Source organism: Canis lupus, chromosome 1 (assembly GCF_011100685.1).
Source record: "Canis lupus familiaris isolate Mischka breed German Shepherd chromosome 1, alternate assembly UU_Cfam_GSD_1.0, whole genome shotgun sequence".
NCBI lineage: Eukaryota > Metazoa > Chordata > Mammalia > Carnivora > Canidae > Canis > Canis lupus.
The window spans coordinates 10,921,383-10,947,083 of record NC_049222.1 but is presented as its reverse complement, the minus strand read 5'-3'; the positions used below and the strand labels follow the sequence as shown (position 1 = coordinate 10,947,083).

At 36.3% G+C, this 25,701-nt stretch overlaps 1 long non-coding RNA gene across 1 annotated transcript in view; it reads left to right on the top strand.

Annotated features, from left to right (window-relative positions):
- The window catches only part of LOC119870629, a 126,178-nt gene that overhangs the window by 958 nt on the left and 99,519 nt on the right, over window positions 1–25,701 (top strand). The window lies entirely within an intron of this gene.

Here is a 25,701-nt window from a genome sequence, read left to right as displayed (position 1 = left end):
CAATTGTCATCTCTTCAAATAGTTCTCTACTAGAGGGGTATGCTCGGCCATCATGCTAGAAATGCATAATACGCCTTCATCCCTCAGCAATGATGCTGACAAACTAATTTTTCTCTGACTCATATTTTCTTTAGCTACACACAGAATACTTCCTTCTGTATCTTGATTCCTTATTAAATTTAATATCATTTTAAAATTACAGTTTGATTTTAAAATTTGATAAAATATCAGATTTGTAAGTTTTGCTCTTTCTGCTTTTCATCTTGAAAATAACTCACATCTTGGGTAAGTTCCACTAATAACCTATCTAGTCCTTTCACAATAGATATAATTGATTACAACTATTTCTCAAAAAGTGGAACATGGACCAGGTGTTGAAAATTACATGAGGTTTTTTTTAAGATTCCTCACCTTCCCTCAATCATATTGAAAGTCTTGTTTCTGGGAGTAGGACCTAAAAAACAGTTTTTCATGAGCTCCCGAAACTATTACTCTGGATTCTAATGTTTGAGAGCCACTGGCCTGGAATATGTTTGTGGCCTAAACTTTAAAGGAAGTGAAATATGTTTGGCCTTTCCAACAATATCAAGTCACCAAACTCATATATTACATGTGATAGCCTGCTCCTAAATGTTTGCCACAAGAGAAGGTATGGAAAGAAATATTTTATAAAGTTTAAAAAGGTTTGGAAAGAAATAGTTTATAAAGTTTAAATTGTTATGCACAGAATTACTATCCAACTTCTTTGTCATTAAGTTCCTTTCAATATCAAATGCATCATCATGATGACATTAGCATAATGAAAGGCTTAGGGAAATCCTGGCAGATTGCTCTGGATGTTAGTGAGGAGAAAGGCCCTTTGAATGTATTTTCAAGGATAGAATGGAAGTATTCTTGGCACTAATTGACAAATGATGCATCACCTTCCCTATCAGGCAAATATCATCTGGAGTCTTTGGTTTTCTAATTTGCTATTTGGTTGTGTTTTATTTTTGCATCCAGAAGAAGAAATTGACAAGTATACAAAAAGGAAAAAAAAAAAAAAAAGCATAGAGAAATGATTTGTAAGACGTCTTCAAGAAAGTCCAAACCCGGTGTTAGAGAAGATGGCAGAGGAATAGGGTCTTCACCTCACCTGGCCCCACCAACTCACCTAGATACCTTGATGCCTTCCAAACCATCCTGAACCCCTTCGAATCTGACCTGAGATTTAAGGAGAGAACAGCTGGGATGCTACAGAGAGAAGGGTTTTTGTTTCTAATAAGGTAGGAAAGGGAAAACAAATTAAAAAGAATCCAGTGGGGGAGGCCCCCGCGGGGACCTGGGCTAAGGCCGCGGCCAGAGCCTCGGGACAGGAGAGCCCAGCCGAGGAGGAGCGGGAGCATCAAAGCCCTCACCGGGTTCTTCCCCCTGGAAAGGCCTCAGCAGGGAAGCCGGGGAGAACCGCAGGAGGGGCGGGGGGGCCTCCAGGCTCCCGGGGTCACCAGGAGAGGGGGGGCGCCCGGGGGAGAGCGCCCCACACCGGGGCCGGGCTCGGTAAAGGGCTGGAGCTCCCCGGCGGGGCCTCGGGGAGAAGCCGGTGGGTCAGGGGGGGCTCCGGGGGAGGGAGGGGGCTGCACCTGCTGCCTTCGGGGGCCCGGGACCAGAGTGCGATCCCAGCAGCGCAGGCCCCGGATCTCAGGGTGCCGGGGACACAGCTCAGGATCATGCGGTCCCCGGGACAGGTGGAGGCCGGGAGGGCACAGGACCGTGAGGAGCTCCTGCAGCCCCACGCCCCCAGCTGTGCAGGTCAGCGCCCCCCTCCCCAGGAGCATCCAGGCCCCTGTGGACTGGGATCTACGGGAGTTACTGCGGGAGTGGACTCCAGGGCTGGGGAGCTGGCCGCAGCCAGTGGGGTTGTTCCTCCTGGTGTCACCCTGTGCCTGGGAGGGGCGGGGCCGCAGGGGACAGAGGCCTCCCAGGGTCAACAGCTCCCACTGAGCCTGGCACCGGCAGGTAGCGGAGCATCTCCCCCAGGTGCACACACCTGAGAGCACAGCAGCCCCTCCCCCAGAAGACCAGCTGGAAGGACAGGGGAAGAGCAAGTTCTTGACCAAACAGTGCTGGAAAGCTCCAGGGGAAGTCGAGGGATTTACAGTCTATAGAACTAGAGGGGACCCCTCCTATTTTTTTTCTTCCTTTTTCCAGTACAACTCGTTTTTTATATCAGACTGTAAATTTCCAATTTGTTTTCTCCTTTCTCACCTTAACTCCAATATTTTACCAGCTCTTCATTTTTAAGATTCTTCCTTTTTGACTTTCACATTTCTACAATTACAAGTCCTAGGTATATTCTCCACTTCTAGATTGCCTTCAACAATTCAACTTAATTTTCGGAGATATACAGGTATGTTTTTTTGTTTTGTGTTTTTTGTTTTCTCTGCCTCACTTTATTGGCAGAAGTCAATACCTTTTAACACATGACCAGCATGCACCCAGACCAAGTGGTATACCATGCTGGTTCATTTTGTGAGATTCCTCATTCCCATTCCACCTCCCTCTTTTATCTCGTTTATGTTTTGGTAATCAATGTTGGGACATTCTACTAGTATTTCTGGTTTGTATAAATTTGGGACTGAGCATCTTCTCACATACAGAACTTAATATACACTGAACCAAGAGGATCAACCTCTAGGACCCCTCAGATAGACTACATTCTCCCTCCACTACAACTTCATTACCATCACCATCTCCCATTCCCCCTCTCTTTTATTTTTCTTATCTTTTTTTTTTTTTCTCTTCTTCTTTGGGATTCTTGGCCTTTTAATTTTTACTACTTTGTTTTAAAATTTGTTTTTCAATTTGAGTAGTCCTTTTTTTTCTTTAAATTTCTTTCTGATCTTTCTTTTCTTTTTTTTTTTTTTTTTTTCTGATCTTTGTTTTCAATTTCTGGTCTCTGACCTCATCAGAATCATCTATGGTGAAATTTACTTAGGTCGTAGTTGATACTCTTGAGTCAGCCTGCTCATACAGCCACTCTGCACTGAGCAAAATGACTAGAAGGAAGGACTCACCACAAAAGAAAGAATTAAAAACAGTACTCTCTGCCAGAGTTACAGAATTTTGATTACAATTCGATGTCAGAAAGCCAATTCAGAAGCACAATTATAAAGCTACTGGTGGCTCTGTAAAAAAGCATAAAGGAATCAAGAGACTTCATGACTGCAGAATTTAGATCTAATCAGGCCAAAATTAAAAATCAGTTAAATGAGATGCAATCCAAACTGGAGGTTCTAACGATGAGGGTTAATGAGGTAGAAGAAAGAGTGAGTGACATAGAAGACAAGCTGATGGCAAGGACGGAAGCTGAGGAAAAAAGAGACACACAATTAAAAGACCTTGAGGAAAGGTTAAGGGAAATAAATGATAGCCTCAGAAGGAAAAATCTGCTTATAATTGGGGTTCCAGAGAGCACCGAGAGGGACAGAGGGCCAGAAAGCATATTTGAACAAATCATAGCTGAGAACTTCCCTAATTTGGGGAGGGAAACAGGCATTCAGATCCAGGAGATGGAGATATTCCCCCCCCAAAATCAATAAAAACCATTCAACATCCCAACATTTAATAGTGAAACTCACAAATTTTAAAGATGGCAAAATCCTTAAAGCAGTGAGAGACAAGAGATCCGTAACTTATATGGGGGGAAATATTAGATTAACAGCAGACCTCTCCACAGGGACCTGGCAGGCCAGAAAGGGCTGGCAGGATATATTCAGGGTCCTAAATGAGAAGAACATGCAGCCAAGAATGCTTTATCCAGCAAGGCTCTCATTCAGAATAGAAGGAGAGATAAAGAGCTTCCAAGATAGGCAGAAACTGAAAGAATATGTGACCACCAAACCAGCTCTGCAAGAAATATTAAGGGGAACCCTGTAAAAGAAAGAGGAAGCCCAATTAAATAATCCACACAAACAAGGACTGAATATGTATTACAATGACACTATATTCATATCTTTCAATAGTAACTCTGAACATGAATGGACTAGATGATTCCAAAAGGACACAGGGTTTCAGACTGTATAAAAAAGCAGGACCCATCTATTTGTTGTCTATAAGAGACTCATTTTAGACAGAAGGACACCTCCAGCCTGAAAATAAAAGGTTTGGAAAACCATTTACCATTCAAATGGTCCTCAAAAGAAAGCTGGGGTACCAATCCTCATATGAGATAAATTAAATTTTATCCCAAAGACTGTAGTAAGAGATGAAGAGGGACACTATATCATAATTAAAAGGTCTATCCAACAAGAGGACCTAACAATCATGAATATTTATGCCCCTAATGTGGGAGCTGCCAAGTATATCAATTAATAACCAAAGTAAAGACATACTTAGATAATAATACACTAATAGTAGGGGACTTCAACATGGCACTTTCTGCAAATGACAGATCTTCTAAGCACAACATCTCCAAAGAAACAAGAGCTTTAAATGATACACTGGACCAGATGGATTTCACAGATATATACAGAACTTTGCATCCAAATGCAACTGAATACACATTCTTCTCAAGTGCACATGCAACTTTCTCCAGAATAGACCACATACTGGGTCACAAATCAGGTCTCAACTGATACCAAAAGATTGGGATTGTCCCCTGCATAGTTTCAGACCATAATGCTTTGAAACTAGAACTCAATCACAAGAAGAAATTTGGAAGAAACTCAAACACATGGAGGCTAAAGAACATCCTGCTAAAAGATGAATGGGTCAATCAGGAAATTAGAGAAGAATTAAAAAGATTCATGAAACTAATGAGAATGAAGATACAACCCTTCAAAATCTTTGGGATACAACACAAGCAGTCCTAAGAGGGAAATACATTGCAATACAAGCATCCCTGAAAAAGTTGGAAAAAATTCAAATACACAAGCTAACCTCTCACCTAAAAGAACTGGAGAAAGAACAGCAAATAAACCCTACACCAAGCAGAAGAAGAGAGTTAATAAAGATTTGAGCAGAACTCAATGAAATAGAGACCAGAAGAACTGTGGAACAGATCAACAAAACCAGGAGTTGGTTCTTTGAAAGAATTAATAAGATAAATGAACCATTAGCCAGCCTTATTAAAAAGAAGAGAGAAAAGACTCAAATTAATAAAATCATGAATGAAAAAGGAGAGATCACCACCAATACCAAGGAAATACATTCGAATTTTAAAACTCACTATGAGCAGCTATATGCCAATAAATTAGGCAATCTAGAAGAAATGGACGCATTTCTGGAAAACCACAAACTACCAAAACTGGAACAGGAAGAAATAGAAAACCTGAACAGACCGATAACCAGGGGGAAATTGAAGCAGTCATCAAAAACCTCCCAAGACACAAGAGTCCAGGGCCAGATGGCTTCCCAGGGGAATTCTATCAAACGTTTAAAGAAGAAACAATACCTATTCTACAAAAGCTGTTTGGAAAGATAGAAAGAGATGAAATACTTCCAAAGTCGTTCTATGAGGCAATCATCACCTTAATTCCAAAACCAGATAAAGACCCCACCAAAAAGGAGAGAATTATAGACCAATATCCCTGATGAACATGGGTGCAACAATTCTCAACAAGATCCTAGCCAATAGGATCCAACATTACATTAAGAAGATTATTCACCATGACCAAGTGGGATTTATCCCCGGATGCAAGGCTGGTTCAACACTCGTAAAGCAATCAATGTGATAGATCATATCAACAAGAGAAAAAACAAGAACCATATGATCCTCTCAATAGATGCAGAGAAAGCATTTGACAAAATACAGCCTCCATTCCTGATCAAAACTCTTCAGCGTGTAGGGATAGAGGGAACATTCCTCAACATCTTAAAAGCCATCCTCAAAAAGCCCACAGCAAATATCGTTCTCAATGGGGAAACACTGGGAGACTTTCCCCTAAGATCAGGAACACGACAGGGATGTCCACTCTCACCACTGCTATTCAACACAGTGCTAGAAGTCCTAGCCTCAGCAATCAGGCAACCAAAAGAAATACAATGCATTCAAATTGGCAAAGAAGAAGTCAAACTCTCCCTCTTCGCAGATGACATGATACTGTACCTAGAAAACCCAAAAGACTCCACCCCAAGATTTGTTAGAACTCATACAGCAATTCAGCAGTGTGGCAGGATACAAAATCAATGCCCAGAAATCAGTGGCATTTCTATACACTAACAATGAGACTGAAGAAAGAGAAATTAAGGAGTCAATCCCATTTACAATTGCAACCAGAAGCATAAGATACTTAGGAATAATCCTAACCAAAGAGGTAAAGGATCTATACCCTAAAAACTACAGAATACTTCTGAAAGAAATTGAGGGAGACCCAAAGAGATGGAAAAATATTCCATGCTCATAGACGAAGAATTAATATTGTGAAAGTGTCAATGCTACCCAGGGCCATTTACACATTTAATGCAATCCCTATCAAAATACCATGGACTTTCTTCATAGATTTGAAACAAATCATCTTAAGATTTGTGTGGAATCAGAAAAGACCCCAAATAGCCAGGGGAATTTTAAAAAAGAAAACCATATCTGGGGGCATCACAATGCCAGATTTCAGGTTGTACTACAAAGCTGTGGTCATCAAGACAGTGTGGTACTGGCACAAAAACAGACACATAGATCAATGGAACAGAATAGAGAACCCAGAAATGGGCCCTCAACTCTATGGCCAACTAATATTCAACCAAGCAGGAAAGACTATCCACTGGAAAAAGGACAGTCTCTTCAATAAATGGTGCTGGGAAAATTGGAGAGCCACATGCAGAAGAATGGAACTAGACCTTTCTCTTATACCAGACACAAAGATAAACTCAAAATGGATGAAAGATCTAAATGTGAGACAAGAATCTATCCAAATCCTAGAGGAGAACACAGGCAACACCCTTTTTCAACTTGGCCACAGCAACTTCTTTCAAGATCATCTATGAAGGCAAGGGAAACAAAAGCAAAAATGAACTATTGGGACTTAATCAGGTTAAAAGCTTCTGCCCAGCAAAAGAAACAGTCAACAAAACTAAAAGACAACCTACAGAATGGGAGAAGATATTTGCAAATGACGTATCAGATAAAGGGCTAGTATCCAAGACCTATAAAGAACTTACTAAACTCAACAGCAAAGAAATAAACAATCCAATCATGAAATGGGCAAAAGACATGAAGAGAAATCTCACAGAGGAAGACATAGACATGGCCAACATGCACATGAGAAAATGCTCTGCATCACTTGCCATCAGGGAAATACAAATCAAAACCACAATGAGATACCACCTGACACCAGTGAGAATGGGGCAAATTAACAAGGCAGGAAACAACAAATGTTGGAGAGGATGCGGAGAAAAGGGAACCCTCTTACACTGTTGGTGGGAATGTGAACTGGTGCAGCCTCTCTGGAAAACTGTGTGGAGGTTCCTCAAAGAGTTAAAAATAGACCTGCCCTACGACCCAGCAATTGCACTGCTGGGGATTTACCCCAAAGATACAGATGCAATGAAATGCCGGGACACCTGCACCCCAATGCTCATAGCAGCAGTGTCCACAATAGCCAAACTGTGGAAGGAGCCTCGATGTCCATCGAAAGATGAATGGATAAAGAAGATGTGGTTTATGTATACAATGGAATATTACTCAGCCATTAGATATGATGAATATCCACCATTTACTTTGACATGGATTGAACTGGAGTGTGTTATATTGAGTGAAGTAAGTCAATCAGAGAAGGACAAACATTATGTGGTCTCATTCATCTGGGGAATATAAAAAATAGTGAAAGGGATTAAAGGGGAAATTAAACTCATTTTCTAATGAGTGGGAAATATCAGAGAGGGAGACAGAACATTAGAGATTCCTAAGTCTGGGAAACAAACAAGGGGTAGTGGAAAGGGAGGTGGGTGGGGGGATGGGGTGACTGGGTGATGGGCACTGGGGGGGCACTTGACGGGACGAGCACTGGGTGTTATCCTATATGTTGGCGAATCGAACTCCAATAAAAAATAAACAAAAAAAAATCTTCAAATGATGACTTACATATGCTTGAAAATCAACAAACATCTTCTATTAAGAAATGTTTTAGCTTTAAAATAATGTTTTAGCTTTTAGCACAATATTAAATATAACCTTTAATGGTTCTTTCAACTTTTCTTCTCCCTGCTTCCTTTTACCCTGAACTTGATACAGAGGTGTGTTTGATACAGAGGAATATTTCTGTTACCTTGAGACTAGACTTTCCACGTTCTAATTAATGCCGGTCCTGCCTTCCAACTGCTCAGATTGAATGTTCCTCTTTCTCAAAGGCTTCCTGGATGCCTTTTCTATGCATCTTATAAATGTGTAGGCACTTTTCTTCCTATGACACCAGCATTTTCTGCACGGCTTAACAGTTATATGTACAAGTACCTTAGCTCCCTCTGTTGAGTACCGGTACTGCTTCAGGGGGTAGAAAATGGTTCCTTCACTCTCACTCCACATGCAATGACTACCAGACTACTTACTGCAATACCTGCACCTTTCAGGTGTACAATAATTTCTTAGTGTAGTAAGGAATGATTCAATAAAGGAATAAAAAGTGGGACTACTCAAAACCTGCTTAGAACCTTTCCTGGTGAACAACTCGACTTAAAAAAAATGAATGAAATTCAGTATTTTAAGGAGTATGTGTAAATGCATTCTACTTGTTTTCATACCTTCTACCTGGAATGTAACCTTCTTCACATTCTGTGTGTATACAGAACTCAGAGTAGCTACAGATTTTAAAGACAGCAATGTCCCGATACATCTGCTTTCCTCAAAATTTCCCTTCAAATGAGATCTTTATAAAATTTAATATAAACTAGATCCTCAATGGATCATATAACAGGAATATAATCAGGAAATACAATTTTCACATAACTTTAACATAAAGGCTTCGTGTGTGTCTTTGTGTGTCTAAGATCCATAGATCACACAGCACTGGGATCTAGTGATGCACCTAAATGACATTATTTTTAATGAGATTTCAGGAACGAATGAAAGTTATTACTGAGTAAGTGCAGTTTGCAATTTACTAAGGAAGGAAATACTTCATTGCTTTTTAGACTGGTTCTACAAATCAGTTTTAGACCTACTTGTGTCTTTTTCTCATACTTACTGTATGGCCACTTCTTTCTGCAGAATTTCATTTTCTTAATAGTTCCAGTGTTGTTGTTGTTGTTTTTAAGATTTATTTATTTATTTTAGAGAGAGAGGGCAAGTGCAAGGGGGGTGGGCAGGGGTAGAGGGAAAGGAAGAGAAGCAGGGAGCCTGCCACAGGGGTTGATCCCAGGACCCTTAGATCATGACCTAAGCTGAAATCAAGAGTCAGAGGCTTAATCAACTGAGCCCCCCAGGCGCCCCAAATCCCAGCATTTTTTTCACCTGAGTTTATTCCTCATATGTTAGTTTTATCTGTTATCTTGTTTCAGTTTGCTACCTAACTGCTGCTTTTTTTTTTTTTTTTCCCCCTAACTGATGCTTTGATCCATGTTATTTCACACATATCTCCAATCTATCCTGGTCAGGAAACTGACAGCCAAACGTGAACTTGGACTCTTTCTCTTGTTACCCAGAGCCTTGACACCATAATGCAAGGATATTAATCTAAGCCTCGTCCCTTCTCACCTGAAAGAGAGAATCCACATTTGGATTACTATGCATATAAGAGCATATAATTACCATTAACTGAATGCCAGTTCTGAATGTCTCACAGCTGCCATAGGCACTGGGTTACAAAATGAGCAAAAACTCATACAAAGGTCACTCTATTGGAACTTAGAGTCTACTTTGGGGAAAGTAGACAAAAGAACTAATACATAAGTAAAATATTAATTTTCATAAATCACATGGAGAACATAGAATATAGTCCATGGTTTGGGAAGGTGATATGAGATATGAGAAAATTTGGAAAAGCCTCATCTACAAACCATTGAGCTGAGAGGGCCAAGTCATGTTGATATCTGAAGGAAGAGGTGTCAGGTGGTTGAGGCAGCAAATTCAAACAGAGAAGACAATGGCTTCTCTTTTCAGAGAATCCACCATGTCCTGGCTGAGCCCCTGAAGTAATGTTGCTTGTTGATCTCACTAATGCTCTCCTTATGAGTTTCATATTTAACTTTGACTTGAATTATTATTATTCTTGAGTGCATCAATGTTTGTCTCTCACCTTGGTGATCTGTTGGAAGATAAGAGTTTTCTGCTTTGTAAGGATACTAATGGTTTTTGTTTTGAAGTGCTGTAAAACTAGTCTAGGTGTTCTTCAATACATTAAAAAGTATTCAAATTCTCTATGTAGACTTCTAGATGACAATATTGTTATAGATGCGCAGTTCCTGCCTGGGACATATTCATTCCATTCCCATAATCTGAGTGTCCACGTTTTGCATAATCCTAAACTCTGTTCAGCATGGGGCTTGTGGTTCCTACTCCCAGGTACACCAAATATAGCTGCAGGAAATGCAGAATGCCACATGCACCAGCACGTTTCATTTTATACTTAGTAGTTGTGTGCATAATAAACACATAGATTTAACAAATTCAAGGGCTGCTTCCAATAGCCCATGTTGCTAAAATCTTTCTTCCTTTTACTTAATTTTTTAAAAATTAACTCTAAAAAAAAAAAAAAATAAAAAAAAAAAAAAATAAAAAAAAATAAAAATTAACTCTATGCCCAGTGTGGGGCTTGAACTCAGGACCCCAAGACCAAATGTTGCATGGTTACTGAGTGAGCCATCCAGGCAACTCAAAATTCAATTGATTTTAGAGCTTATGTAATTATAATTTATGGAAATGTGTGTGATCAGATTATATGGAAAGTGACAGGTGAATTCGGTTTTGATTTAAAGATTATTAATAATATTTCAAGTTAGCTAAATCTTATGATTTTGTTTCCTAATAAGTAAAACTAAGATAATGTTGTTTAACTCACAAGATTGTTAGGAGGAATATAAATTATATATTTAAGAGTGTTTGTTGTGGCTGTTAGCAAAAGCTAATTATTCAATGATGTCAATACTTTTTCCTTTTAAAAAAATGCTAACTCAAGATTTATGTATAGCAAATGCAAAGAGTTCTGTGATCTGATTCCTGAACCAATGTATATAGCAATCATTTTTGTAAAAACATTCTCATAGCTGTGATTATGTATAAGTAACGAATGGGCAGATGAAACCTTTTTGGTTCTCTTACTTATATAAGAAGAAAAGTGTTTAAATATAGTAAGACTGTTGTTTTTTCATTCATTTCTAGGTTTTACTCTTAGCACATTAAAAATCATAATTATATAGTATCATAACATATTGTGAAAGAGGGATGATACTTTTTTAAATGCTTGCTAAAATTATCTTAATTTAAAAAGAAAACCAGGAATCAAAATTGGGTTTAGAGACTACATTAAGACTTTGAAAATTGTCCGTGATTTAAGGTTGGTATAACTGAAGAGTGTTATCTAAAAGTCTTCAAATATGATTGATAGTAACATTAAAGGAGTCTTTCATCTTGAACTTCAAATAAAATGGCACATTGAAAAAGAAGGTAGGGCATGAAGCTGTCCCTAGGGAATCAGAAATCCTCAACACTGTGAGCTCTTAACTTCACAAATGATTTAATAAAATCCATGACACAACACTCTTAATATTTGTGTAATTGGAATTACTAAGGGCTTTCTTTTCAGGGATGTGATGCTTAGACTTACATACCTTAAAACACATAATGGTCTTGAACCTGGCCCTAGTAAGGCAATGGTTCTGTTTTGTTTTGAAATTTTTTTTTTTTTTTGCTTTTTTCCCTCACCTAGAAACTTTTATTAATCTAGCACCCAAGGGATACAGTCTTTTTGATAATTTCTATTTGCTTCGCCTTTGTAAGCCTCACCAAATGAAAGTGCTTGTGATTAACAGTAAATATATCATCTCACTAGGTACAGAGCATGCCATTTTCCAATGTCATCTATCCTGGATAATAGTACAAACTAAGAAGGCTACTTTGATTACTGGTTTCTCAATGACTAATACAAAAACAAATCTGCACTAGAAGCAAAATGCTATTCTCTATCAAGCAGAGAGCCCAGTGAAGACAGTACCTTTAGCAAATTCTACCTAGAGGAAGTGACTGACTTAAACATTTTTTTTGATGAGCAAACCACTTGACTCTGTATGCAAGTGTGATACTCATGTTGGAGGCCTAAATTTAAGGGAAATACAAAAATTCTATCAATGTTATTTGCACCTTCTTGCCTGTAAAGTAAGTGTAATTTTCAAAATATTTAGAAATTCCAATTAGATCACAGAATAGCAATAATATAATATTAAATTTTTTTATTTGAACCAGGTCATTCAAGGAATGAATGTGTTCACATCATAGTATTAACCCCAAAAAGAGCACAATTGATTTTTTTTAAGCAATAGGTGAAGTCAGATCTTCACAGAAATGTGCCTCAAGTTTTAGTGAGACAGTCATGCCAATAGACAGAATAATATTGATTATATGATATTGTACCATGTCTATAGAGACCTCCCAATTAAGATTTGGGAGGATCTACCCAAATAAATATGGATCTACTAAACCAAACAACAAGTATTAATGAACTATCATTAAGCTGATGAGACTCAGGGAGTCCATAGGTTTTAACTCTTCTGATGATGTGCTTGGCTCTCCCTTGGGCTGGTTTTGTCATTTTGGTCTACATAAAAAAAAAAAAAAAATCTGGAAGTTTGTCAAATGTGTAGATTCTTATGACTGCTTTATAAGTATCCCAAGGATTCTGTTTCAAGTAACCTAAGTACAGTACCAGGAGTAACACCGACACAAGATGATGCTAGGCTGACTGTGGTAAATCCCACCTATTCCCCCCAGACAGCCCTTGACCTTTGGCATGTGATTTAACCTAAGTCTAGTTTTCTCACTGATAAAAGGGATGCACATCATAATATTATGATAAGGATCAAATAAGAATATTTTAATAGTGACTAATACATTTAATAGTCAATATATTGATTATTGACTTGTATATTAGTGATTAATAATAATACATTATTGACAATTAGCATGATATTAATATAAATTCATAGTTGATGTTACACGTTAATGCATCGTTATTAAACACCTGCTATGTATAACAAGGACTGTTCTTTTTTTCTCAGAATAAAATAGTGCAAAATTATCTTAGGGTTAATAAGCCTAGTTAATCAAGACTTAGTGACTACCACCAGTGAAGCATGTCTTGTTGGAGGAAATGAAAAGGTTAAGTAATGTTTTGAGAAGGGATTAATCAGTTTGCAGGCAGTGGTAGATAAAGAACAAGCTATATATTGCCTTTAGCAAAATCATTGAGGAACATTTATTTTACTGAGGATTCCAGAGCAACTGAAAACTGGAAATGCTTACATTATAATTTGATGTGAGCATGCAACATGTTTCTGTTAAAGCAGGGAATATACTTATCAGAAGCAATATTTTGAATTGGTACATGTAGTGAATTAATGGAAAACATTTAATTTAATTTTTCCCAGAAACCTTGATTCCTCTGTAGGAAATCAAGAATGATGAATGGACCTCGACTTCCTCATGAAATAATTCTCTTTCCCATGGCAGCAAAAAATGATATTTGAGCATTCATGTTACGGACTTACTTTCTATTATTTGTACTTCCTAAATCTTATACAACCTCATGCTCTCCATATTTCTTCTTAGGCTATTTCCCAAAATATGTCTGTTCTGTAATTTAGAAGCGACTTGATGTAAATCTTAATTGCCTTTACTTCCTAATTTGGTAAGAGGGGATTTCAAAGCCCTCATGACTTTGGAGCTTAAAATACTGTTCATTTTTCTTTCAGTAATTTCAAGAAATTTATCAGTTTCAGGTATCATTTGCATAATGTTGATTTCTAAATGTATATTTTAAACTGTGATCTCACTCTTGGGTTTCAGAAATGTATAGTCAAATGCTAATGCATGTATTTGACCAGTTTTTCCTTAATACCTTAGATATATCATGCTTGAAATCTAACTCATTATCACCTCTGTGAACTGTTTTTCTAACTTGCTTGATGTCCCAAATCAAATTTATTATAGAATCTTTTTCTTCTAACTCATTTCTCAAATTTCACCAGTTGTGCAATTTCTATTTTTCTGCCTTGGTTTAGAACTTCTTAATCTCTTATCTGAACTCTAACAACCTGCAAAAATATGCCAAATTTTTCCTCCTTACAGCATTTTCCCCTCAAATGTATGCTCTGAAACATATTGTGCTACTATGTATAAAGCCTTTTATATAAACTTTTAATAACTTCTTGACTATGACTGAAAATGTTTCAGGGACACTTCATCTGACCCTATATTCCCTTGTCTTCTCTCGACCACTCTCAACTTCTGCTTTGCACTCCAACCCAGTTGGTATTTTAGGTTTGTTTGATTATTTCACATTCCTCTTTTGTTTCTCTGCCTTTCTGATCATGAGCTGCCTTCCACCGTATCTCATGACCCCAGTATCTTCATTTGACCTATGCCTCCTTATTTTCAAGCCTTAGGCTACAAATTTCCTCTTCCGGGAAGCTTTTCCTTATTCAACCCAATAAGCCTTCCCTCATGTATCCGGGCATATAACTCTTTCCTTGTGTTCATTACATTGGTTTGTAATCATCAAAACAGAAAAAAAAAAAAAAAAAAAACTAGCTCTGTCACCAAATTAGCTTCAGAATGTTGTAGTCAAGTTACTTAAATGTTATAAGCCTCTTTTTCCAAATGAATAAGTAAGACTAATCACTCAAAATGTATATGGTCATTGTGAGGATTAAATAGGCTAATATATGAAAGACTTATCACAAAGTCTGGCTTATATTTTTTTCAAGGTTTTATTTGTTTATGTATTGAGAGAGAGCATGAGTTGGAGGGAGAGACAGAGGAAGAGGGAGGAGCAGACTCTGCTGAACAGAGAGCCTGGCATAGGCCTGATCCCAGGACCCTGGGATCACAACCTGAGCCAAAGGTAGTTGCTTAACCAACTGAGCCACCCAGGCACCTCAAAGTCTGACTTATACTACAGAGTCAGAAAATAATATATTGACGTAATGGTGAGTGAATGAATTCTGAGTCTGGTCACCATTCTTCGTTATTGGGCTAAATTCCTGTCCATCCCCTTTCTGATCATTAAGAAACCTGTTGAGTTTCTATCCCCAGAGAATCAGTTTTCCTTCTTCACTGAGCACAGTTGGAATCCCAAAACATTTCCCGAATTAGTACTACATGCTTTACTGGTGACACTTCATCTAATCCAGATAAAATTCCTCTCACCTGTATTCTTCAGCTACTTCCAACCAGAAATGATCATTGTGAGAATAGCGGTTTGATTTCTTGATTCAGTTATTTCACATTTCTATGGTACTGTAGATGTATTTTGTAAATATTATCTCATTTAGTTCTTGCAATAGTCATGTGGAACTTACTTATAGACAAAACATTAAAATCAACTGAGGCCTTAGAGAGAGACGATGATTTTTATAAATCACTAAATTAAAGAAAGAGTAGTGATTTCAACCAGCCTGAATGGGAAAGCCCATTAAGCCACATATTCCACTGTCGTCTTGTTTTTCTTCTACTTTCCCACTCAGGGAAGCTTTGAAAATATTTCGAGGAATAAGGGCTGGACATTTTGAAAAAGCTCACCAGGTGATTGTAATAGTGTCTCAAAACATCTTTCCAACACACTGAGATCACAGGGATTAACATTGGAGGGGAATTACTTACTCTTAATTAGAAGAAAAAAACAATTTCGTTAATCATGTTGGAGTTTTTGTGAATGAGTTATTCAATTTGCTTCTTTCCTATACAAATGTCTGTCAGTATAGTTTTAAAGTTAGGCTCAAAAATTAGCAAATGCAACATGTTCCCTCTTCCTACTGCTAGGGCTTATATAAATGACAGAGCTTTATTTATATAACCAGTCTCTTTAAACCAAATATGATGCTTAGAGGAGTCTATGTCACTGTGACCTCTTTTCTGCACATTTTTGGCTTGCCAAAAATTGTAGACAAACACAATTCCTGTGAAGAATGCAGTTCACTGTATGAAAACTACCTTTGTCGATAATGCGCAAGCAGTGCATATCACAATATGTATCAATCCCTGAGCAAAAAAAAAAAAAAAAAAAAAAAAAACAACCCTGAGCAATAAAAGAGAGATTTAGAAGTGTTGACTTGTCTATTTATTGATGTCTCTCTTTTTAAATAGCATACATATGAACTTCAATATTATTTTAAATTTTATTCCACTTTGGAAATTTACAAATAATGACAAATGATTGCCCTTCTGCTAGAGATTCTCTAGATGGACAGAGGGACAAAATTCTCATGACGATGTTTTTAAAGTAATGCAGATAAGTGATAAGTGGCTGATGACAAGCAGAATTTACAAGAAATGGGATTAGATATTCATTTAATAGGACTCTCATTTTCTTTTCTCATTCTTTATGTGGATATGCTGGGAAGTTTGTTGCATTTATGAAGAATGTATTGGTATGGAATATATAGACACAATCACATTAAAAGTAATGGAATGGGATTTCTTGTACCATTACTTTCAATGATATAATTCATTTTTACTTGATAAATAGATAATACTATTCTTGATATTTCCTGCTATATATACACACATGCACACATATTCTATAATCTACTATAGATTAAGCAGAAACATATGATGTGTATGGTAAGATAGATGCTTTTTGATCCCTTTTTTTTACAAGTCCAGATCCACAGCTTTTATTTATTCCTTCTTTGATGTGTTAAATGGGAAAGTAGAAACTGTTTACCTCAGATAAAGTATTTTAAATTACTGTTTGAAGATATTTCTTACTATATTATTTAGCTACGACATTTTATTCTTTTTATACTCTGTAGTGATTTCTTATGATAGGATATTCTCCTCTAGCTAACCTTTGAAGGCAAGCTGTCAAACAGTGATAGTCTTGCCTGTGCTTTGAGCTCTCCTTGAGTATGCAGAAGAGTCGAGGTTCCCTCAGAATTGCACATTTACTGCCATCTAGTGATTGAATAATAAATATATCCTGCATACTTAAGTTACTATTATCACTTTTTTTTTTTTTTTTACTGTAGTGATACTGAACCATGGAAAAATAATAAATCTGAATTTAGAAGTCCTGTGGATTGGTATAAGAAAAAAAACTGTCCCACAAAGATTAAAATCCCATCAATACTATGGGGTTGAACCAGGATTGATATCTGCTTTTCTGCTCTTTTTATATCCTCAATCAGTGTTTTTTTTATTTTTTTACCTCCACTCATCTCACCTTCTGATTTGAATAATTGTGCTATCTTTTCCTTAGCTATTTCATTTCAAAAGACTTAGAATGCAATTTTTTTTCTGTATTGTTGCTCTATAGAATGTCCACGAATTTATAAGCAATTTTCAATTATGAAGCAACAACCACAAACACAAGATTTTGAGTGAGTTTATATACTCAGCAAATATTTCAAATATATGTTATATTTAAAAAGATACAGTATAGCGGTGGGAATGACTAAGCTGACCCTTACTAGACTCCTACTAGACCCCTACTAGAGAGTAACTAGAGATACAATTTTAACTTATTTGGTACATAATTATTCTTGTAATGCTATGGTGAGGAATTTTCTTAAAGACAAAGCCTAGTTCTACATTAAGTGCCACTTGAAAAAAAAATCTAATTGATATAATACAGTTCATAGCAGATATTCTTACAAATATTTTTAAAATAAAATAAGTAATATGTTTAATCTGTGTATAAATGGATATTAGCTATAGGTACAAAATCGTGTTGTTTAGATAGATAGACATAGTATTTTAAAATTCTCTTGTCTTCACAATTTCACATATTCCTGTTCCTTAAGTCCTAAGCAAGTATTTCAAATTTCTTTATACCTCTCCATGTATTTGAAAAATGCATCTAATATATATTTGAAAAAGTGCCTGCCCATACAATTCATATAATCACCCTGCTTTCCCAGATTTCTTTGTTTGTTTTTTTTTTTCCAATAATCTGATTCTTTAGAAGTGAAGAGAATGACAACAAGCATCAGGATATCTGCTCCACTGGCAAGAAACTGGTAGCTTAAAGTAGCAGTGGTGTCTGGCAATTTTTCCCCCCAAACTGATTGAGGTAATTTTGTTGTTAATCATACAGCTCTCAGATGAAGTGGAGCTGCTGCAATATTTCACTGAATTTGTTTGCGGAATCAGCCATAGGCAAATCAGCGATGTAGAGTGATGATTCTTAAAGTATGTGTGGACTTGAATACACTGGAGATTTCAATAAATTCAGTGGATCTTGGGTAGAGTTCAATATTCTGGTTTTTACTAAGTGTCCTCAGAAATTCTGAAACAGTCCCTAAACCATATGTTTATAAAACACTATCATTGGACTTATTTTTTTTTTCAATTTGTCTGTTGGTTATCCATCCCCTAATGTCTCCCATGGTTTCTACATCTTAGGGGATGTGACCTGACAGCTTTTTTTCTCACAAAAGACAGTAACTGAGAATTATGTTTATATTATGGTGCTAGGGACTCAGAACTCCCAGAAATTATTGCAAAAGCAGAAGCTGAGAAGCCAGTTAAAAACACGATGTTCAAGGATGTAGACTCAAGATCCAAAACACTTTGGACCACTTTCATCCTCTGAAGCTCAGTTGGTGTGGGATATTGGGTAGGATGCATGGAACCTGTTTCCTCTACTATAAGTGCCTCTCAGAATGGTTTGGAGAATTAAATGAGTTAATATGCATAAGTGCTAGAACTACACACTGTTTTATTTACATTAAAACAGTATTTTAGTTAATTAGTTAAGGTGTAATTGGTGAATTAACATTTTCCTGACATTTATTTTATTTTAATTAAATCAAAATGTTTCTGAATTTGTTGTGTGACTGAATACAAACCAGTAGGTTTGGCTTTTGATTCTGTAGTGTAGAAGCCTGTGGTAGACTGTTTGAGGTCTCACCTGTGGGCCTAAATCATGGAAACTTTACATAGAGGTTGGCACCAAGTCCCTCTATCCTGCCCAGTCTAAGCTACTTCAGGCTCTAGATTTTACAGATTGTCTAATGAGTGCTCAGTTTGAAAATGCTTACAGGGGATGGTTTGGGAAGTTACATTGTAGTTGGTTTTCTTTCTTTCAAATATAAGAAATACATTTGATGTGATAATTCACTTTAAAAATTACTAGGTTAATGAGAATATTTGGAAGTTAAGTTTTGTTCTCCTATTCAGTGTTTATATATACTAAGCATGTGTATGAGCATATATACCTATGCCTATATAAAGCAAAATAGTGACTTCATGGGGCTTTCACAGATATTCTGGCTAATTCAAGAACCCAAAGACAACCAGATGCCTCTATCTGGAAAGGATTGCATTACCAGGATAATTGTAGGATAATCTTTAACTTTATTTTTGAAAAATATATGGCCTTTGTCAAAGCCATATCCAAGTAATCAGATGTTTTGCCAATAGCCCATTTGTTTTGAAGTATATAAGCCTAATATTACAAGATCAAAAGTCAATATGCTCCTGTTTTGTTTCACTATTTTATAAAATTGTTTTTTTTTCCTTGAGAAAAACACACTATGCAGGTCATATAATCTCAGTAATTGATTAAATTCAATGCAACTTAAATAGTGAACTTAGATATGTTATAGAGCAAAATGTCAAAGCATAAACAAATATCAAACAACTGTTGAAACTAAAACATGAGTATATTTTCATGTTTCCCACTGTCATAGGCACCCTGCCTGTCTCCTCAAAGCTATTCTCTTCCTTCTTCCTCAGTGACAAAGCCAAAACATTGCTTATGTTTATGCTTAGTTTTACAGGACATATATTTATTATTCTAGATTAATAGGCAAAAACATTTAGGAATGGACTTAGGATGTTGATGCACGGAGAGGTGATGCCTAACGTCACTGTTGCCATCCTGTGATATAGGCTTCTATCAGTGAAACCTGGATCTCAATGATGATGCTGAACCATGAATTAATCAAATCTCAACTAAATCTTTAGTTACTTGTGCTAAAAGATAATTTCTTTATTTTTTGAAAAACAACAACAACAGTATATTACTCATACTTTCTACTGGCACTCAGGAGTACTTAAGTACATATACATTATTCAATTGGATAATTACTGAAGTAAAATAATAGCTAGAATCACACCACCACCACTAATTCACGTATGGCAATCATTATTCCACACCAATATGAGCTTTACATATTTTTTAAAAGATTTATTTACTTATTTATTGGAGGAGGAGAGGTTGAGGGGGAGGGAAAGAGACAAGCAGATGCTGTGCTGAGTGTGAGCCGACATGGGACCTGATTCCATGACCTGACTGTGGAATTAAGACCTGAACCAAAATTAAGAGTTTATCACTCAATGGACTGAACCACCCAGATGTCCTGGTTTGCAAAATTTTAAAAACATACAGAAAACCACTGGACACACAAGTGTAACATTTTACATGTATTATATATATTTAGAGAATATGCATTATTTAATCCTGTGCGACCAACATAAAACTTTGTGTCTTAGGGGTCAGATTTTGATAATTCAAATGCTCCTATTACAAAATTTGGATTTTATTATTTAACTTGTGGTCATCTGAAAACTAATACTTGTTTCTACCTTTACTCGGTTATTTTCTATCTCACACTTTTATTTAAACTTTACAGAAGCTGGCCCGGGATATATCAATTAAAAAAAATGGGGGAATTAGTTGGTAGAGTGGTAAAACTATGAAAACTCATTATGATCAAACATTTTATTATGTGCTGGGCAAAATAATGGCCACCACAAGTTTTAACCTCTAGAACCTGGGAGTGTGTTAGGTTATACAGCAAAAGAGAATTAAGATAGCAGATGGAGGTAGGATCATGAACAGATGTCCGTTAAATAGGAACGTTGTCCTGGATGATCTGGATAAACCTACTGTCATCGCAAGGGCCCTTATAAGTGGGGAAGAGGCATAAAGAGAACCAGAGAGATGACAATGAGGAAAGGATTGGTGCTGAAAAGGAAAAAAAGAAGCCATAAGTGGAGGAAAGCAGGTGGCCTCTAGAAGAGGAAATGACAAGGAAATGGTTTCTGCTCTGACTTTGAAAGAAGGTCAGCCCTGCCAACATCTTGACTTTAACCCATGAGACCCACACTGAACTTCTGACCCCTAGAACTGTGAGATGATGAATTTATATTATTTAAACCACTAAGTTTGTGGTAATTTATTTATAAATACAACTCAGTCAAATCTACACATATTTGGTGAAAGATTGTTACAGTAGCAGTAGCTATGGTGTTTCTAAGACATCCTTTTGAAATTTATTACATATAGTATTTCAGTGACTTGCAAGATTGAAACTGCACAGCAAAACATGAATGTGGAAGGTATTTTATGGGAAATTTAGAAGAAGTATCTGACACTAGTGACAGATTAGGAAAAAGAAAAAGGAAAACAGGAGACCCGTGCTTACGATGACAATATACAATAATTCATTTTGATGGTTTGTAATTTGTAATTTATTTGTAATAGTGTTCTTATAAAAAAATACTAGACAACAGTGTCTAGAACCACAAATATTTTCATTGCTTATTTTATAGCAAAATCATTTTTTACATTGTCTCTCATTTTTAATTTGCAAATACTTTGCTTTTTCAAAGAATGTCTCTATGTATCATGTAGTTTCCAACAGATATTTGTTATCTCAATATAGAATAACTTATTTTATTAAAAAAACTCCTAATACTGTGATGTAGTAGCTGCTGATAGCCTTCTCTCTTGAGTACATTTTCTGAGCATATATAAGATAATAGAAAATTCTTCCAGTAATCAATTAAATATGTCTATTAACATGCATATTTCCCCAAAGTATTCACTGTGTAATTAGTGTTCGGGTCATGTAGAAAATAAGTCATTTCATTTCTGTGACTATTAAGCATGAAAACATTGATAAGATGATATTTACAGCTATAAATCACATGAATAATTTTCTTTAGAAGAATAGAGAAAGCCAAACACATTAAAAATGTAACTCGTATAATTTTAAAAATAACTCTTGAATTCCATTTACAAAATTGAAAATACTGACCCCTATAATAGGAAGTTAATCACTATCCATTAATCTTTTCTGTGGATTGCTGGAGGTAATCTTAAAATTGTAAAATGTCCTCTACTTTGAAATTCCAAACCTGACAAATATTTTAGCAGTTCAGCCTTCCTGACCTTAGGAGTATAAGGGCAATAACATGAAAATTAGCAATATGTATATTTAGGGTTGTCACTCCAAATGTATATTTGTTTTGTAATTACCTACAAAGTAGGTATTTCATAGTATTTCATAAACAAAAAAGTGGGGATGTGAGGCAAATTGACGGTTCATGTTTGTGATTGGGCAGCCCAATCACTGACCATAGGCAGTCTTTTCTCTGAGAAGCTGCACTAATTAATCTCTACTTGATGAGTGGTAAGTTGTGATATGATCTGAAGACATTTGGAAACTGCTTAGGAAACCTATTTTTTCTGTTCTTTCTTAACATGTAATTGTTAAAATCATTTTTAGCTTCCGGCTAGCACATTCTCTTCTGTCATTCCTTTTTATCCTCAACCTGATAAATGTTTTCTGTTTACTAAATTTTTCTGCAAAATGCATCACAAATATTGCTTTGGTGACACCTCATTAGTTCTTAAGTTTGGTAAATGAAAACGTCTTTAAATGTCAGAAATTAAATATTTGCAATATCATTTTGTTTCTGTTTTAATTTCCTTGTTGTACATTAATCAATAATAACATGCCTTTGTAAATTCTGGTTTCTTCAAGTACCTCTGTCTCTATTTATAAACAACATCTTTATTCATATGGCTCATTTGACATGCATAAGCTTTCCTCTCTAACCCACAATCTTGAAACAAAACTAAACTGTCAATATCTATGGAAGGAGGATATTGGTCCTATGAGTTAAATGGGTGGCTTGAATTTCTACAATAAAGAAACACTGCTATTCTTTCCAGGAAAATTATCTTGACTAAGATTTGAGTATTGATTATTGTATCCAATATCTTGTGAAAATAGGAAATTACACAATAAGAGGTATCATTTGTCTTCTATGTGAAAGTCACAAAATTATTTTTTTTTTTCCTACAGAAAATTTTCAGTGGAAATAAGAGATTTCTTTTCTTAAAAGATTTGTCCATTTCCTATATTCTTCTGTCCTTGGTATGTGTTACTCTGGTAAATGACATTCACAGGAAATTTCTAGCATTTTGCTACTAAGCAAAAGAGTGACTTTCTATAAACACTTAAAACAAAATTTTAAAGCAACAAGCCTAGAAGAATATGTCTTATGTGAAGTAGGAACAGGCAGGCAAAACAAAACATGTTGACTGTTACATTTGTTTCAGTTTTGGAATCGTTCTAGTTTATCGACTTCTTTCAGCATTGAAGGACACATTCTCAGAGAAGAACTTGCTCTTTAGATTTTCTGGAATTGCAATCCCTATAATGTAAATTTTCTTGATATCTGCTCAAACCTCTTCCTCTGCTATTTTTAGTGTTTTCACTCTACCATGTTATTAGAACAAAAAGCCAAACCTTGTATGAGGAGAAATAAACATCAAAAGGGTGAATGTACTCATTATAGCAAATCTGCTTAAGAAGTTATTAGAAAATTTAAGTTTTGTAGATATATCTACTTTTCTCCCAAAGTGATCGAATTACCAAATTTGCACATTTTCTAAAAAAATATGTACAAGCAGAATAAAACCCACACAGATTTGAAAGTAATAACTATTCCATATAATTTTATATGTGTGCTGTCATGCATATATATCTTTCCTGCTGTATTTCACTCTGTATCTGTATGTGCACAAATATCGGTATATGTGTATAAAAACTCTAGTATGGATGACTCTCTTTGATCTTCATGTCATACAGATAACTTTATTAAAAATGATTTTATTGCTTTATTTGAGAGAGAATGCATGCATGTGCACACAAGTTGGCGGGGTAGAGTGAGAGGGACCAGCATTCTGCTGAGTAGAGAGCTTGACATGAGGCTCTATCCCAAGACCCTGAGATCATGACCCAAACCGAAGTTAGTGGCTTAACTGAGCCACCCCAGTGCCTCAGATAACTTTTGAAAATTATAGATATATTTTATATTTGCAATACTTACTCTAAAAAATTGGTAAAAAATTTGGTGTATTTTGGAAAATACTAGTAATTTATATATATATATTTTTTTTAATTTTTATTTATTTATGATAGTCACAGAGAGAGAGAGAGAGAGAGAGGCAGAGACATAGGCAGAGGGAGAAGCAGGCTCCATGCACAGGGAGCCCGACGTGGAATTCGATCCCGGGTCTCCAGGATCGCGCCCTGGGCCAAAGGCAGGCGCCAAACCGCTGCGCCACCCAGGGATCCCTATAGATATATTTTATATTTGCAATACTTACTATAAAAAACTGGTAAAAAAAATTGGTGTGTTTTGGAAAGTTCTAGTAATTTGTAACCAGAAAATATCATGTGCAAATAGAGACTGCATATTGAAAAAAAAAAAAAAAGGTCAGCAACAGAAGATAAAATTAGTACCATCAGAAAATTGGTGTTAACTAAAACTGACTTTTAAAGCAAAATTTATTTGTAACACATGGCTACTTATACATCACCAACAAGTATTCATTGTTGTTATATAAGTGAGCCGAAGACTGCTCTATATATCGGCTCCTGGGTTTATTTCTTCGCTGCTGCTGAGACCTAGTAGCTCAAAAGCCTGCCTTGGGGATAATCCTATTTTTAAACATCAAATCATTTTTAAAAATCACTCAAACAAGGAAATGTTTAAATACTTGGAACCTACCTGCTTTTCACCTAATGGGAAACCTTACCCTGTATCTATAACCTACTAATAAAATAGTGCTTTGCAGTTATGAGGCTCTAAATGGCAGCTGTACTTTCGAGTCTCAAACCAGAAAAGTCTCCACCATGTTCCTGAGGGACATTGTCTAGACAGATAAGCCCACTCTTCAATTTTCCTCTCTTGGAAGCTCCATTAACTCCCTTCTCTTATGAGTAGCAGGGACCCCCCCACACACACACGCACACACCTCAGCCTCTGGACAGACCCCTGCTGTAGGTGATATTCCACATACACCATACTATTAAGCCGTTGCCCCATAAAGCTTGTGTATGTACTACTGCCATCTTGTCATGTTTCCCTGGACTGGCCCGCAAATTCCATGAACCCCTACATTTTCCTACAACATGTTACCAACAGACTCATTAGATCTTCTTCTTCAGTAACCCACAGTCAATGTCGAAAACAGATGCTCATTTTTCACTTGGACTATTTGTGGACCTTCTAATTCTTCCATTCCATGGCCATCCATACTACCTTTTAGTAAGAGATTTTTTTTCTCTGAAACACTCTAATATTGACACTTTATAAACTTCTTTGATGTCTGTGTATTGACTTTGGAAAGCATGAATATTTTTAAAAATCTGTAAAGCCTTCCGCATTGCCTTCCTGTTGATTTAACAGCCTCTTCTATGATCTCTCTTTTTCAGCTTTGGATCTCAGTATGTATGTAACACAGTATCTGGAACATACTTTTGAATAAATATCTG